The 12450-nt window shown below is 32.2% G+C and overlaps 3 long non-coding RNA genes across 3 annotated transcripts; 2 read left to right on the top strand and 1 right to left on the bottom strand.

The window, feature by feature from the left end:
- Positions 1-248: 248 nt before the first annotated feature.
- Positions 249-2284, bottom strand: LOC109153592. Its single transcript, XR_002049542.1, has 4 exons — positions 2193-2284; positions 2016-2100; positions 928-1192; positions 249-829 (listed from the first exon to the last, which is right to left on the bottom strand). It is a non-coding gene; the product is annotated as an uncharacterized LOC109153592 (long non-coding RNA).
- Positions 2285-5474: 3190 nt separating this feature from the next.
- LOC109153564 lies at positions 5475-7259 on the top strand. Its single transcript, XR_002049538.1, has 5 exons — positions 5475-5770; positions 6499-6590; positions 6793-6864; positions 6992-7050; positions 7180-7259. It is a non-coding gene; the product is annotated as an uncharacterized LOC109153564 (long non-coding RNA).
- A 3120-nt stretch (positions 7260-10379) lies between these two features.
- Positions 10380-11404, top strand: LOC109153563. Its single transcript, XR_002049537.1, has 2 exons — positions 10380-11137; positions 11240-11404. It is a non-coding gene; the product is annotated as an uncharacterized LOC109153563 (long non-coding RNA).
- Positions 11405-12450: the final 1046 nt, after the last annotated feature.

The raw sequence follows: 12450 nt of genomic DNA, 5'->3' as shown, positions 1-12450 counted from the left end.
GGAGTGTTCAAGGCACCAATTGAAGAATCAGAGGATATCCAGAGACATGTACCCACACCGCATTGATACTTGATATGTAAACCAGAACTTTGAATTTCTAAATATATATTCAATTTTCTTTGTTCACACCTTTTAATTCCGAAAATTACACATCGCAAAACCTAAATAAATAGTACATGCACATTCCGTCTAAGCCCTAAATTGTTCGACCAGCATATGTCATCTTCAATGGCTATAGAGGCAGATTCTACACAAGTATGATTTCTTCACTTTCGACTAACAAACATATAATGTTGTTCGTTACATCAAAACCCTAACCTTGCTACATCCGAAAGTCAATATAGGAAGATATGAGCTCTGGAAACACTTGGACCTATACATGCAGAAAGATTAAGAAGTCTAAACCCTTCTCTAAAAAAGGGTTAAGGAAATTTTCCTAAAGATAAGTACATTCATAGCTCAAATCTAGGCTAATCTGCCTAAAAATTGATTTCTTCGTCTGTACATGCTAAGGAAATTAGTCTTTGTATTGCTCAATTAATCTGCTATTTTGACATATTAGTATGATGCATACGATTATTTATCTCTATTTTTTTTTGGCTCTAAATTAGTAGAATCCAGTAATTCTATTACTCTGATCCATAAAGAAAAACCTTTTTTTTATTTACTTAAATATTTTTTTAAATATGAGCAAAAAGTCTTATGAATTTGACCCTTAAATATGAAATATGAAATGCTTCTACTTCAACGTTCTTGAATTCTTTTTCTCCTTGTCCTGAACTCCTGGATAGCCTTTCTATGCTATTTCTTGTCCACTTGGAAGCATTCCCTAGTATTAATTAGTTATATATCAAGAAACAATTAGGATGGAATACTAAGATGAGCATATGTATATATTGATGTTGTAGATCCAGTCAAATGTTTTACCTTGTATACAGCACCATATCCACCTTCTCCAATCTTACTGTTAGGAGAGAAACTACTGATTATAAGTTTGAATAGAAGCAAAATGATATTGCATGGACTCCTCATTGGAAATCCCCCATGTCAATACCTGAAAACCACACCTTCACATTGATAACAAAATTTATATGCTTCTCCAAGGAGGAAGTAACCTCTTAGTACCCTCTTTTGTTAATCTTCTTTGCACTCTCAAATATCGGTTGTTCTGCATTCTTCACTCCTCTGTTTCCTGCATATGCATGTTTTTGTTAAGTTTTTTTTCGTTTTTGGGTAAGTATTTCATACAAGATTGTCTGTTATTTAATCATTTTCATCTAGTAAAGATAAAAATGCTACACTGAGGGTGAATGCAACACTATGGTCATTGATCTCCATGGTCCAAGTTTGGAAGATCTCTTCAACTACTGCAATAGGAAGTTCTCTCTAACAACTGTATCATAGTATGTAGTTATTAGCTAAACACATGTTATGCATTCTTTTTTACCTGCAAGCTATGCTTCATCTATTATCCATTTGTGATTATCCTATTAATTCTCTTTTTCTTTTTTCAGATTAATCAAATTGAGTACATGCATGCCAGAGGACTTTTACACCGTCCGTGATATAAAGCCAGATAAAATTGAGTACATTCAACTGTTTCTCTTTGTTCTTTTCCTTTGAATAAAATATTTGGCTTTGCAGTATACGTGCTCTCATAGAAAGTGTTGATTATTCTTTTGATAAGCACAAATTCATGATGAAGCAAAAAAAGAACAACATTCATACATTTTTCTCAAAACTTGATGATGTGAAGACCATTACTAAAGCTAAGGGGAACATGCTGTGATGGTATGATTATCAATTTTACATAAAGTTGGACATAGATTATATCTGTTTTTTCTGTGTTTCCAGTTAATAATGTCTACCCTTTTTTCTTTTTAGTCCCAATTTAAATGACAGATTAGTACAACAAATAAATAAATAAACACATTAGATTACATAGAGAAAAAAAATATTAGTTCTGAGACGGGGCCTAATTGTTGAGTTCAATAATCTGATAAGATAGGACTCACCTTTTCTTGAAATTCTCAATTTCTGGTATATTTTGATTCAACGGATGTGTGGCATCATAAGATGAGCATATCTTGACCTCACCAGCTTTCACAATCAGAGTATATTAATATATGAAGAGATTAGAATAAACTAAAAAACAGACTGAAACCTTAGAAACACTTACTGTTAACTTCTACCTTAACTCGTGAAATATGCACTCTTTTGATTTGATAGACTCACTGCCCCTCCTTTCTGCTACTTGGTATGTACGAACCAATCTGAGTTTGATGGCTAGACTCACTGCCCCTCCTTTCTGCTACTTGGTGTGTACGAACCAATCTGAATTTGATGGCTGAAGTTGTTTTCAATGGAGATATGTCGCTGGCAAGGATCCATATCTTGTGGTGTTTGTATTGTAATGAAAGTCTATTTTCAGAAGTTGTAAATGAGATGAACTAATGAATGGCTGATAGTGCATGTATTTATAATGTTGTGCCTTAGCATTTCAAATTTGTAAAGGGTGGTGCAATTTGCACCACCCTTTGATCAAAAGTGAGTATAAAGTATCTTGAAATTGTAAAAAAGTGAAGTTGTAAAAAAGCTATTACACCTAATAAATAGGGAGTGTAAATAGCAAAATAGGTGGTGCAAATAGAATTTCTCTTTGTAAATCAATTCTGATTATCATCGGTTGCATATACAATGAAACCATAATTAGCTGCAAACCATAATTACCTGCGTTGCCTTGGAAGTCCAAAAGACAACTTAATTACTCCTTAATTACTCAACTTTTGCAACTTAAAATCTCAGCGATTAGATCTTGATTTAATTGAGCCAAATTTTGTAGGCCGAGATATCTAGCTTTTTTAATTAAAAAAATTAAAAAAAAAATGCCAAAAGTTTGAGCGAAAAAATAGAACAATGTGATTGGCTGAAATCTTATGGCTTTAATCTTATTGCATTGATTTTATTTCTTTTTAATAACATTGTTTTATATGTATTGAGATTTGACACAATGACTTTGTGTGTTTTACTTGATATCAACTTCTGTATCACACCTAATAAATCTGAAAATCTCCATTCTTACCTCAAAAGGCTGCATTCCCAATCCTAAGGGCCTCTCACACGACCCAACAGAGCATGTGGGAGGATGCTGAAATCTCCATTCTTGATTGAATTTACGAATCTCACACTCGGACCCAACAGAGCATGTGGGAGGATGCTGAAATCTCCATTCTTGATTGAATTTGCGAAGATCAAACTTCAAAAGACAGATGAATAAACCTTCAACTTCTCCTTCTACTTCCATAACCTCTCTTCCACGAGAGATTCTTCTCAAAATTCTCACTGGTCTTCCGGCCAAATCAGCAGTGCAATTCAGATGCACCTCCAAATTCTTTTATTCCTTCGTACCGGAGCCAAGATTCGCGTTCAGAATCCTCGTCGCTCTCCCATCCACAACACCCCGCGATTTAAATTTATACTCCGTGAGTTACGGTGAAGAAAGCCATGGGAACCTCAGCTCCAAGCCGACACTGCCCAGCGTTTGGATATACAAGCAGGTTTTGTATGTTCTGCCAATGGCAAGATGTGTCTCTGCCACGAATCGCCATCGGGAGACGAAGCCGTCTTCGACCTTAATACCGGAAGGCGTATTTGTCTTCCGATCCTTGGTTGGCCGGCCGGCTGTACGGCACTGTATTACAGCTCCCGTGTCTACACTCGGTTTCGGAAAGGTACAAGATTTTCAAGTCGGTGGTGGAGGTGTGCTATGATAATGGTTGCCCGCGGGTGTTTGATCAGCCGTATGTTTTAACTGTGGGAGTGGACAAGCTATGGAGAGAGATCGATTACGCCATCACTGGATACATCCACACTGCCGTCCACATTCATGGGATTATCTATTTGATTCCTGAATTAATGGAGAGCCCGAGTATTGAACCAAAGATAGCTGCAATAGATATTGCAACGGAGAGTTTTATCACATCTATAGCATTCCCATTTGAGTATCACTCACTGCAGCATCGTCAGGGTGGGCTGACATGGATGAAGTTGAATGGTCGCCTAGCTTTCATTAACATTCTTTGCCCACAAAATGCCTCTGAAACCTTCACAACCTGGCCCGACTGGGTAGATATATGGAGGTGGGAGAGGTCAATGGAGTGGGAGAAGCAGACAATCCTTCTTCCATTGGAGGAGAGGGAGATTATTGGAGAAGCTACATCCATGAGGTTTATTGCGAATAGTATGGGGGAGATTCTCTTCTTGATACAAAGTAAGAGGATGATGTCTCCTTTGGTTTTAGTTTATTCACTAGTATTTCACCCGTGCATCCGGACTAAATATTTGAAATATTAAAATCATGTTAATATGTTATGTTATTAAAAATATTAATGTTATTAAATTTCTTTTATATATATATATATATATATATATATAGATATTTAAGCTGGGTAATTACTAAAAAGAGTTAATGTCATATGTGGCCATTCGAGGTCATTTGTGATCATTGAGTGATTAATGGTCACTCGTGGTCGCTATGTGATGCACGACATAAAATTAAATAATGCTATTGTTGATGAGACTAAAAATACTTTTAAAAAAATAAAATCAAGCAATTATTCTCAAAATTTAATGCAAAAAATATTTCTTTCAAATAATTTAAATGTACTTGCAATAAAAAAATATCTATGGAAATTGCACATACAAAAATATTAATATGTATAATTGAAATAGATTACATCATACTGAAATTTTAATATAAATTTGAAATAACAACTTTAATTATATAGCTAACATATTGAAAGAAAACTTTTAATTAAAAGTAAGACTATGGAATTACAATGTAATAGAGTCAGTAGCATTAAAAAAAAAAAGACTATGGAAAAGACTATGGAATTAATAGTTTTATTATAAATAAGAATAAAAATTACAAACGATTGAAAATTTCACAATAAATAACGTTTGTAGGTGAAATACTAACTGTATTGAATCGATACATATCAATATTTTCAATCCCTTTTTGTTGTTAATCTAAAAAAATGAATTATAGTATACAATAATATGAATAATTAATAATTAATAATATAACAATAATAGCATATTAATAAGGAAAAATTACACTTTTCGTCGATAAGTTATATGTTAATTGTAGAATTCATTTCTAAGTGTTGATCAAGCTCACTTTTCATCCCTAAATTTTCATTAGTGTTACACTTTTCATTCTTAAATTTTCATTGGTGTTACTATTTTTTGACTTTGTTAATAATAATAATAATGCTCACTTAAGGACAAAAAATACAATTTTTCCTATTAACAATAATATTAATACTAATAATTTTAATAATACTTGTCTACCACAATTTTCCCTAATAATAATAATAATAATAATAATAATAATAATAATAATAATAATAATAATGACCCTAAAAAGCCCCCAACCCGTCTGAACCACGCACGAGCATCCATTTCCATCTCCATTTCCTAATGCTCTCTTCCTCTCTGCGGTTTCCAGAAGTTCTCATCACCATTTGTCATTTCAGATCTCATCACCATTTGCCATTTCAGAAACCACACTACATTCTCTACTCCAGCTCAAACATCAACAGAGACAACTGTAGCAACGTATGGAGACACCAGCTCAAACATCAACAGAGACAACTGTAGCAACATATGGAGACATCGGAGCAGGTTCAAACCCACTGTGAAATTGCGATTTTATACGGCGATTTCGTAGTTCTTTCCTTCAATTTCGAGATTGATTTGTCTGTTAAAGGTAAAATTCATACAATCTATTCATAGTTAGGGTTCTAAATAGATCTTCGGAAATAGTTAATTCAAAAACACATGCAGAACTAAGCAATCAATAGTTATACTCCAGTGGTGTATTTTGGTTACTATTACAATCAATTACAGTATAGATCTTCGAAAATAGTTAATTCAAAAGCACTTGCAGAACATTTTTGTCTATGAATCTCATACTGAGGTTAGTATATTCAGTATTGGTTAGTATATTTGCTGGATTCGCCGTTTTAAACTACGATTTGCTACAAAATTTGTTCAATTTCTAGGTTGAATTGTTCATAGAAGTTAACTTTCATACTATCATTGTTAAAATCCATAGTTCTCTTTTCGAATTGTACCCTAATTTTCAGCTCTATAGAACCCTAGAAGCTATGTTAAAACACTGTTTATAATCTGGTTACAGTATGCATATAAATATGTATGCCCGATTTCTCTGTAGACTGGTCTGGTAGATTGTTTTCACTGTAAATCCACTTTGCCCACCAATTTTTACAATGTAGAAATCGTTTATCCTTTATTCGATTCACAATTCATTAGATAGTAGATTAGTAGTAGACATATGAGCATACTTTTACATATCTATTTCCTATGTGCATTTTTTTTAGAGTTCTGCAAGTTTTTGATATAACAGTTGCATAATCTGGATTTAACAGTTTGTATTAATGTGAATTTAAGCTCTTTTTTAATGAACTCTTGCAGGGCGAGGAACATACCAAATTATATAGCATGCCCAGAGAGTGTATTTTGTATATATACACTTGTCAAAAGGATGAGCTCCTAGCCATTAAGTGGTTCTTTTATTTATAATGCAGTATTATTAAACAGTGATGTGTGTAGACTGTTTAGAATTGTAGTTTTGTCCATTAGGTTTGCATAATCTTACCATTTTAGTTACTGATTAATATGCTTTTTAGTTGGGACAAAACAGTTAACTCTTTTTAAGTGGTTTTTTTTTTTTTTTTTTTTTTTTTTTTTTTTTTATTTATAATGCAGTGCTATTAAAGGATCTCAAGACTATCTACGTTGAATTAGCCTGCATATATTTCAATTCCCATGTTGTGACAGGTCTGTGGTATGTGCCTTTTATTTTCCTTCCTTTAGAATATAGGAAGAATGCATTGGTTTAATTGATTCACTCATTCTAACTGCTTTTTTTTTTTTTTTTTTTTTTTTTTTTTTTTTTTTTTTACAGTATTAATACCCCTATTGCTTTTCTCCAAATCTAAATATAGTGTTTCAACTACATTTTAGGTATTTGTGATTCAACTACTAAACTTTCATTTAGTAAAGGTTTACTAACACAATTTGTTTGCTCAAATCTTACTTTAAGTGTTCATTGATTACACTCAGAAACACTGTTTTTGCTTATTTTTTCAACAGATCTTATTAATAATGCTCTCCAACTCTAAATATGGAGTTTTCACTTCACATTAGGTATGTGTGATTTAACATTTAAAGATTCATGTAGTAAGTGTTTGTTTTTACAAATTGGTTGCTCAGATGTGATTTTAAGTGTTAATTCTATCACTCATGAAATATTTGTATTTGTATTTACATGTTTCTTGACACACTTCTATTTGCATGACTCAAAATGAGTTCCTGTATTTATAACAATTACATGATTTCTATTTGTATTCCACATCAATTTGCTTGCTAATATGTAAAATACAGTATAGATCTAATGTACACTTAGATTAGATAAAAACTAATCTAAGTAATTTAAAAAACTTCTTCTCTAGCCACTATTGGTGTACATTGTGCCTTTTAATCTTGTCCTCATAGTACTCCCATCAGCTTACTTATATAGGAAGATAGGATTGACTTCAGAGTTTGTGTGGTACTTGCATTCTATGTTTATTTTTCTACTGCAAACAGAAAAATATAATCTTGTCTGACAGTTAGTTCAAACCATCTACATTGTAAATCAATGACAGTGGCATACTTTCTAAGTTAGTCTTCAAGCCACTGACTTAAATTAAGTCAGCATAGGTCCCTGCAAAAAACCATAGCATCAAGATTAAAGTCAGATTTTAGTTTTTAAGTAGTACCTCTTGTTTGTCATATAAATCACTGATAGTAACCACCTCAAATGGTTGACTTGTTGAGCCATCATTTGCATTGCTACAGCTAAGACTGGAGAAAAAATTAATACTTCTCGTTGGAGAATGGAATTCTCTATCAGCAAGGCTACTCACATCAAACCCAATATTAGAGTCAAATATAAGACATAGAAACATGATAGGGTTAGGACTTTAACCTACCTTTCCCTAAAGGAACTAACAGGTTAGAACGAAATTAAAATTCAATGATTTGGTAGACCTGAAACCCTAAATATTAGAACGAACTTATAATGATTTGCACAGTCAAGATTTGCAAAAAGTAAAATTCTAACAAATAATATAATGTCAATTTCCACTTATATTATATATAATATACTATAATGTGTGTGTGTATGTGTGTGTATATATATATATATATATATATATATATATAATTCGAACAATTGTTGCTTCACATAGGAAACTTACATATATTATTACACCTTTATAATTTATAATAATATATAATATAATTACATAATTATAGTAATATATATGGAGTTGTACATTTAGAAACCTATCATGAAGTATGCGAGAAGTTTCTTCCTTCTTGTTGAGATGAGAAGTGATGGGGAAAACCTGACTTTATTATTTCTGGACAACGATTCAATTTCTCTTGCTCAATTTCTTCCTTTAACAGATTTATTGCTCTCTTGTGTAAGTATTGTCCTCAAATTTAACTCAAGGATGGCGATTGTTCATTGTACTTTCCTAATTCTAAGCTTGGAGTTCTATGATCTTCAACCACAATGCATGCCTCTGTATCCTACCGTTTCACAGAGATCTTGGTTCATATCAATATCTTTGGACCTTTTTAACGCAATCTAGGTTTGTTCTTCAGAGCATTATGTTGATTTTACAAATCTAAGTAAATATACTTGTTTTCATCAACAGATCTAGCATGGTGACTCACAAAAGCCATCAATCCTTACTATGGTGGCTCGCTCAGTCACTCGAAATTAACATTGTCTGGTATTTGCTTATTCTATTTCAGCTTAACACGTTCATTTTTGTAGAGATTTAATTTACAAAACAATGAGTAAGTCTGGTATTTGTAAGCTTTTATATAGTTTCGTGATGCCTAACAGTCAGTAAACATGTTATAGAACTCAGATTTATATTGTTATATACAGTAACAGTAATCTAAAAGACTAAGTTTAGACTTTAAATGACTCTAGTTTTAATGGTTATTACTTGTTTTAAGTTTAGGCTTGAATTAAAAAATATTACATGTAGACAAAATGAGTTGCTCACCATTCATAACAACAGTGTGTTTCAAGTGAATCTTGGAATACACCGAATAATCTCCTATGATTTGACATATTACCAAATGTATTTTTTGACGACGATCCAGCATTTTCATTACATATTACAGCTTCATTTTCTCCATGTAATACCATGAACCACAAAAATAAACATTTATTATAGTAATTTATGATATATTATTATTATTTAATTATTTAAAAATAGTAATTATAATACTCCAAAAACTAAGAATATTAAGAAAAGCGTATCTAATTAAATTCATATAATCTCATATTCATATAAACGAAACGAAGAGTGACATTAAAACAATGAGCATATATACACTAAAAAACACCCTAAAATAACAAACTTATGTTAAAACAATGAGCATATATACATTAAAACAATGAGCATATATACATTCTAAAATAATGTCACTAAGTAGAATTTTATACATATTAGATTAAGTTTTATGAAATAATAATATTACTAAATAATGTTAGTAAATGTTCCCTTCATTTTTTATATAAATAAATAGATAAATAATAATATTGTGCATATAATATAATTCAAGATAATAGATAATAGATAAGTGGATTTTATGCTGAACCTGACTATTGTTACCTAATATGCGTTGTTGACCTCACTGTCTGATTAGAGACCTACCCCCCTCTCTCTCTCTCTCTCTCTCTCTCTCTCTCTCTCTCTCTCTCTCTCTCTCTCTCTCGCTATCCCAGTCTTAAGAATCACCGGTGATCTCCAATTTCGACCGTGATTCTTAAGCATCTCTCACTCTCAAATTCTACACCATAGCACTATGAAGAAACCCTTTATCTCTCTATAGAAACCTTAGAGATCCGAGAGGCAATCTGGAATTCTGAGTGTATGTTTTCTAATTTCTGGTAATTTCACAACATTTTAGAGTTTATTTCATTTCGGAAAAAGCATTTGTTAGGTTCTTGATTTCATGTTTTGTTGGGATTCGCTATAAACACCTTCACAATGAAGATTACACAGTGTTGAACACAAATCTGCGACATGCAATCATCTCATATTGCAAAATGAAGCAGAGTTTAGGGTTACAGAGAATCGTTTCGATTAGGTCTGATTCTGGACCGAGATCTATCAACAAAACACCGATAACATCAGTAGAAGAGGCAATCGTCGATTTGATCTCAAATCGGAATACTTTTTGAGCTAAGTATTCAAACTACTATTGATTTTTGTGTTCTATATCAATTTTTATTGATTGTGCCGATTATTCTCGTATTTAAATACAAACCTAGGGCTTAGGGTTAGTGTTAATATCATTTTTCTTATTGTTATTGCAGATTAATTAATTGGGAGGAGACTGTTCTTTGCACACAGGATGTGGTCAGACTCGTAGAAATACATTTGATTTACAGATAAGTTGTTTCTAATCCTAAAAGCCTAGGTTTAGCTATCATATGAATTATTATATGCATAAAGTTAACTGTAATCAGTGTAGTTAAGTGTTTAGTTTCGGGAAATACCTTTGTTTTGATGACCATGCTTCCTCTTTGCTCCAATGGTGTATGAAGATGTGATCTTCCTCATGGTTTGTGATTTTGGTAGGATGAGTTCTTTGTCTTAAAGAAGAATCAGAAGAATAGTGGTAAATTCAATAATGTTGTGAAGGTTGTCTTATTTATTGAGTCATTTCTTTGGCTTGTCTTGAAAAAAACATCTAATTGACTTAATTATTCATGTTTTCAAGCACATAGAGAAGCTGAAAAGTTTATGTGTGCTGTTAACCTTTCCCATTATTAAACCACAAAATATCTTGTGGTTAATCATAAATAGTTGACACCTAGCATAGATTGTAATATATACATTTTTCTGATTAATATGTTTTTATATATTTTGGGAGTGAACATTCTGGTATACCTTAAATCTATGGGCGACATACTTTGCCTAACAAATCTGTTTGATATTACAGGAACAACTATAACGCACGAGAAAGCTCTGTTAGTGTAAGTTGGTTAGTTAATTGAATTTTAATTAAGTTGAAATTAACATTGGCATACATAAGCTTTTTGAGGCAGTGTCTAACTTAGTATAATGAATTTGTGCAGGAGAATTTGTGTATTTCAAAATTGGAAGTTCAACACTGATAGAATTATGTTAATGTGAACTCATTGACATCATATTACATTGTAAGTATTCCCCTATATGCTAACTTGGACTTTGCAGTTGAATCCCATGATTGTCTAATAATTCTTTCGATTGAGCTTGAGTCACTGTTTAGCTTGTGCCTGCTTGATAAATTGTCTAAGAGGAATACATTATGGTATGTCCTACATTATTCTATACAAAAGTAGAAACTACCAATTAGCATATAATTATTAGTTTGGAGTCTATTGGTTTAACTGTATATATTTAACTTATAAATTGTAATTACATTAAAATGTTATTATTTTGAATAAGTCAAGTATCCATAGTGGTAGACAAAGTAGTATACACACTTGGAAACATATACTCAGAGGATTCAGACAAACTGTCTTATCAGATGGAAAACTACATGCTTGTAGTGTTTTAAGAGGCAATTAAGGTATCTATTTCATAATTAAAAACTTATTTCTTTCATATAGATTTAATATTTTTTTAAACTATAAGAGTATTGTAAGTGTAAATATATTGCACATTTAAACCTCTGTTTTATTGGCTTAGATTAGTTGTCAAAGTAGTCCTGGATTAGTTGCTGGATTAGTCACACGTCTAGAGTAGTTGATTGGATCAGCGCAAGGAAGTTATCCAGGAGGTATAAAGCTTGTTCAAAGTATTTATTCAAGACCCTATCAATGGGGAGATCTAGATCTAATGGAGCAGCCGAATTCAAGGAATGGAAGAGTGCATACTTTGAGGATCAAAGCATCATTTACAACCTATATATAATGCTATCTTAATTAGCATTAAAAATTGCGCACTCTTTCAAAAAGTTTTACACTGAAATCTTGGTGCATCTATACCAAAGATATCCTGTACTGTTGTGTGTGAAGAAGATCTTGCAATCAGATCATGAAGCAATGAAGAACGCCTGCACATCGGATCCACTGGAGTAGGTTCTGGAGTAGTTATAGGTTATACTGTAGAGTGTAATTAACTATCCTTTTGTAATCCGTTTTTTCATCATAGTGGATTTGGGTTGATGTGAGTGGCCCCGCAGACGTAGGAGTGAGGCTCCGAACTGCGTGAACATATCCTGGTGCATGCTTTCTTTTACTGTTATTTATTTCATGTTCTTTATTATATCTGGAATATGTTTTCATCTAGTCCAGCGTTATAA

Source organism: Ipomoea nil, unplaced genomic scaffold, assembly GCF_001879475.1.
Source record: "Ipomoea nil cultivar Tokyo-kokei standard unplaced genomic scaffold, Asagao_1.1 scaffold2510, whole genome shotgun sequence".
Lineage (NCBI taxonomy): Eukaryota > Viridiplantae > Streptophyta > Magnoliopsida > Solanales > Convolvulaceae > Ipomoea > Ipomoea nil.
This window is presented reverse-complemented; position numbering and strand designations above follow the sequence as displayed.